Below are 6,000 nucleotides of genomic sequence, written 5' to 3'. Positions count from 1 at the left end.
TATAGTATAATCTTTCTAATTTTAATGCCAAATTAGATATTTACCCAATTTCAAAGTCCATAAAACATGGAAAACGATAGTGCGAGTGGGGCATCCGTGTACTTTGGACACATTCTTGTTTAAACATGCTTTATTGTATTTATATCTTCATTTTGCTACCCTTGTGTCTTTTTCCTCAACCTAAATGTTCACTAACTATCAATGGTTAAAAAAAACTGTTCTTCGACCTTTCTTTTTATGTTGTTTGTAACTAAATGATCCAGAAACACCCTTTCATCTGTATCCGCAATTAAACCATTTCCAGAGCTAAGCCTTTCCCCGTTTTCAAGCCATATCCATTCTTATATCGTTATTACGTCAAGCCAATAATTTATTATTGTCAATTAATTCACAGGTTCTAAATAATATTGGACTATCAATTACACTCACTTTGTGAAGCAGGCAATCAGGATGCAAATATGTTTATTGAAAATAGAGATGTTTTTCACACGAATCTAAAAATCGATCTTTCATACCTATATATCTATCATTATATATATATATAAGGACACATTTGCTTAATTGTCAGAAAAGCCAATACATGACACCCTGCTCATTCTTTGCAGAATTTTACTAAATACTTGTTTTATTATTTTGAAATAAGCAGTAGAAGGAGAAGACCATCAGAAAGTTGGAAGGATATACAAAAATAACCTCATGTAAAACTTTTCACCGATTTCGATGATATCGTAAAACTCAGCCAGAATGTTTTGAATTTTTTTCGGAATACGGCAATGAACAATTCAACTGTGTCAGAGATTTGCGATTACTGTCATGTCGATCTAACAAAAGCAGAACTTCCAGTTCTTTTGATACTTACTTTACTTTTTAATAGTGTAGCCATATTTGTATTATTTAAAATACGAAAAAAGAGTGAGAAAATCAACCATTACTTAGTAACAACGATAACTCTCAATGACTTGTTTTCAACTTTGGTCTTTACAGTGATGTGGATTGGAGGGTGGATTAAATGTGGATGCATGATGACTCAAGCATTATGCTCTATTTTTGGCTGGCTTAGCACAACCGCTGTCGTCTGGTCGGCATGGATTGTGATCGTCATGTCCGTCACGCGCTACTTAGCTACCGTAAAACCGTTATACTACAGATCTCATATTACGAAGTTCAAAGTACAAACCGCAATTTATGCAACATTAGCGCTAACGCTACTCCAGTTGATGTTCCCGTTTTTTGGAGCAGCTGCTGCACCGTATAAATATTACGAAGACAATTTTATATGTGCATACGACTTTTCGCCAGGTTCAAATGGCGCAAGTCACCGTGCTCTTCTTGGAATTCTCAGTATGGAAGGATTACTCGCATCTATGGCCACTATGTATTTTAATATTTCCATTGTATATGAGGTAAGGTCATGTTTATTTTTTCTTTGTTTTGAGTTTTCTTTAATCTTCAATAAACCTTAAACCCAATCAGGACGAAATTCGCATACACAGAAATGAAATAAAACACATTCATAACCTTAACATGGTCATACAATATGACGTTACTGTGTCAAGACAAAACGGTCTAAGATTAGTTAAGTCAGAATTAGTTTGCACCTCAGGTTCCACAAAAATTACGAAAGAGGTAGGAGAAACTTCCACTGAGTAATTTATCTATTCTTTATAGTTAAGCTCTCATTAAATCTGCTGTATATCAAAGCTCTCTATGTAACCAGCTCACCACAAATAATCAAGTAACTGATAATTTTCATGTTTATGAACGTAGTGCGTTTAACGCATTTTTGACTTCTAAAAAAACCCAGCATGCACCGAGGTAAATTAAATTAAGTGGATGACCAATAGAATAACAATTATTTAATCCTTTGAAAATTATGTGGGTGATATATTATAAAAATAACAAATAGTCGGGTTTGAAGGGGACCATTCATTTCTTTATTTTTTTAATTTTTACACCATCTTTCTCTATTCTTTATATTTCAGCTCCTAATTAAACGGTTTTATTATTTTATTTTACATTTATTTCTTAATTATTTTTATTTTTGGCCCTTTTGACCCAATAATCTCTATTCTGTAAAGCCTATTCAGACCCTCATGCCTTTATGAAAAAAGTAACATCACAAAAATACCGAACTCGGGGGAAAATCAAAAATCACATGGCAAAATCAAATGACAAAACACATAAAAAACGAATGGACAACGACTGTCATATTCCTGACTTGGTACAGGCATTTTCAAATGTAGAAAACGGTGGATTAAACCTGGTTTTATAGCGCTAAACCTCTCACTTTGTACGACTTTGTCATCAAATTCCGTTATATTCTAGCAACAGTCACACAGTTTGCATTGATAGGACATCTTATAAAGAAAATCGTTGTGTAAAGCTGTGGTTTATATATTATTGTAATCTTAAAAATGTTATTTTGACATATTTCCGTATCACTAAAAACAAAAGAATGAAGTCATGTAGTGGATAGGTATAAAACCTGACAAAATCAAAATGAAAAGGTATCTATCAAGTCTTAACCATGCACGTCAGCTAGACTTTAAAAAAAATAAATATTTGGTAGATTTATAATAACTTTGTATGTAAGAATATTTAAATGAACAAAAATTATCTTATGGTGGCGCCTGGTTTTCGGCTGTAACGTATTTTAACGACATGTCATATTATAATATCTTAGGACAAATCTTATGACCATCTTATGACTATCATAGCATATGTCATAGAATATATATCAAAGCTGTATGAAGAGATGTGATGCTCTTATGACTGTCATTAGTTAACATATTTACTTTTCTTTTATATAATGATTAAAAATGAGTACCTGAAATGCGCGTGCAAAAACGTAAACAACGTACGATATAAGGAAAGAAACAATATGTATAGTTATCATATAAAATCATGAGTGAGAAAAGGAGGCAAAACTTACATAGCAGAAGATTCAAATTTAATTGCAAAGTGGAGAAGAATCAATTTACTATATATGAGGGGGAGGACAGGGGGTACCCTTCTCCCTTCTCCCATCCCTCTTCTCCTTTCTCCTACCCCCGTTCTCCTTTCTCCCATTAGAATAAAACATCTCCTTTTGAGATATTTTTTCTTGAAATATTAGATCATATTTTATTTTTTCTCCTTTCTCCAACTTTTTCTCCTTTCTCCCAGCCTTCCTCTCCTTTCTCCCAGCCTTCCTCTCCTTTCTCCTATCCCATTTCTCCCTGTCTCCCTTACCCCTGTCCTCCCCCTCATATATAGCAGACTGAGCAACACACTACTAGTATTATTTGTATTTTAATGACGTGAAGTTTTACATGAAAAGTAATTTAAAAACTTTTTAATTTGCAATCATAAGACCACCATAAGTCATGTCTAGAGCGACAAAAGCTATGATATATCGTAACTTGGGACACTTTCGAAAACATATCTTACGATTATGACAAGTCCTAAGATAACCACAAGACATGTCTTAGTCATAAGATACATTCGAAAACCAGGCCTCTGTATATTGATCCAAACTCATTATAAAGTACGTATCATAGTTGATGATTTATGTTTGCCATGATACTTTTGTACCGTATTCTTGTCATCTTACTTGTATTTGTTTCTTGGCTAATGATGCATGTAATGTTTGTTTTGCAGGTACTTTATTTTCAACATTTAATTCTCACAAATGGTCATTAGTCGATTAATTTAGAGTGTTTGACCCATTAATTATTTATTAATAACACTGTAAAGTCATGCCTATAATCGAAGTTTCGGGTATTAATCATTTAATAATCCAATCTCCGGCGCAGAGTTCATATCCGTTCCATTATGTATGCTCCGCAATACTGCACATGACATTTGAGGTGACACGGTAGTATTTCCTGGCCCATAAGGGATAATGATAGCCTTTTTAGAATTTTCACCACTTTCTAACACTGCAAAAAATTCTACATTCACAGTTAACTGAAGTACTTTCATTTTACTATTCAAAAATGAATTTCAATATGTATCATGACCGTTTACTTTTTTTGCTATTTTTAAAAACCTAAGGCCACTAGTACTTTTAGGTCTTTTATGGTGCAGTGAATAAAAAATTAAAAAAAATTCTCAAAAATTTATTTTCATCTGTATGTAAAATTATTTCATATTTTTCTACAGCTGATTCATCCCTCAGTTTGGGAAAGTATGTTCAGTTGATACTGTATTTTTTGTCCAATCACACTGTTTAGATACATTAACCTAAGTAGGGTACACAAAAGAGCAACCTAAATTCTGGAATGCAAATACTACCGTGCCACCTTGAGTGTAGAGTTACAAAGTATTGAACGGAACGGATATGTGATATCTGCGCCGGAGATTGTTAATAATCTTGATGAAACACTGTACGAAGCGGTCATATAAGGACTTGAGAAAGTTTTGAATAAAGATAGGTTGGTTATATTTACAGTAATGAAAAGATCTAATATTTTAAAAATAAAATAATTAAGGTATGTCGACAGGTTTCCCAGAGTTTAAATAAGTGAGAAAAGGTTGAAATCTTATTGTACAAAGACTCTTAAACAAACCAATAAAAATCAAAATACTGGATTTGGAGTTTCGAGCGCATTTTAGTACTTCTGCGAATACTGAGTACCACTTTATGACGTTCATGTGTAATGAAATAGAAAAGTTCTCCTCAAGGTCAATTAAATAGAAAAGTTCTCTCCACCGTTGTTGTCAAGTCTTATATACGTTAGGGCCAAGTAGACAGCAAACAATAAAAACAGTCTTTAATGGCATCAATTATATTCCTCGTGTAAGTAAGTAAAAAGTAGATTTGATTTAAAAAAAAACCTCATAAAAGAAAACAAGCTTAATATAATTGTGTACACCAAATGCGTGTTTCGGGTACATTTGTCTCGTCAGTGACGCTCGAAACAAATGTATGATAGGCCAAATATAGTCTATTATGTCTTTTGATTGAGTAAAGCCATTTCATTTGATATTTTATAGTGTGTCATTCTATGTTGTAATGTTCACTATTGTTTCAGACAAGGGTGAAGGATTGGTACCTTAAAACGTTTAAACCCGCTACAATTGTTTGCACTGTCCTAAGTCAGGAATCTGATATTCATTTGTTGTCGTTTCTTAATGTGGTTCATAAGTGTTTCTCGTTTTTTATAAAGATTAACCGTTGGGTTTCCCATTTGAATAGTTTTACAATAGTAATTTTGTTGGGCGCTTTATAGCTTGCTGTTCTGTGGTTGAATGGACAGTTGTCTGATTTGCACTCATACCACATCTCTTTATATCTATATACAAAGTTGCAAAGCATTTGAGACTCAAAATTACGAATAGTATGTTGTCTAACCAGAGGACATTTACCAAACATAAAATGTTCTTAAGTATGTTCCGTGCTCTTTGTTTTTGAATTTTTGTCAGATATTTGTAATCCTCCGGTTTTATCCATGTTGTGTCGAATAACTTTTACCTGCTAGCCGTTACTTTTCTTTTCATAATTATTTTAAATATATATCATGACAGCCATTTTTAAAATCTTATATTTTTTTTTTTGAAACAAAAAAATGTGCACCTGCTATGTTATATAAGTTATAGTTAGTACTATAAGTTTACCACGTGGAAACTTCTCACGAGTTTATCAGATAATTCACCGTGTCAGAATCTAAAGCATCCTGAGTAATATTTTCAAAAGTGTACACCAAAACGTCGTGATTGGTTAAAAATGTCATAAACAATGGAAATTCAACCAATGACGTAACGTTATTTTCATTTTAGGGTACGAACAATGAAATTATCCATGATTCTTTAGATTCTGTAACGGTCAATTGCGAAAGATGAGACTAATATGGCTAAGACACAGTATGTTATATTAGAAGTGTTTCATGTTAACTTTTTATCTATCTCAAAACGGTTACATAACTCTATCTGCACCTGTCTTTCTGATCAAATTGAAATGGACTAAGTGAGTGGATTATAAAACATATATAACGTATGGTCATGACCTTCGGGTTACGT

The 6,000-nt window shown here is 32.9% G+C and overlaps 1 long non-coding RNA gene across 1 annotated transcript in view; it reads left to right on the top strand.

Moving 5' to 3' along the window:
* Nucleotides 1-457: 457 nt before the first annotated feature.
* The window catches only part of LOC139481862 (uncharacterized), a 49,300-nt gene continuing 43,757 nt past the window's right edge, over nt 458-6,000 (top strand). The window contains exon 1 of the long non-coding RNA XR_011654715.1: nt 458-1,403. This is a non-coding gene — a long non-coding RNA (uncharacterized lncRNA). The remainder of the gene's footprint in view (nt 1,404-6,000) is intronic.

The sequence above is a fragment of the Mytilus edulis genome, chromosome 7, assembly GCF_963676685.1.
Source record: "Mytilus edulis chromosome 7, xbMytEdul2.2, whole genome shotgun sequence".
Taxonomy (NCBI): Eukaryota; Metazoa; Mollusca; class Bivalvia; order Mytilida; family Mytilidae; genus Mytilus; species Mytilus edulis.
This window is presented reverse-complemented; position numbering and strand designations above follow the sequence as displayed.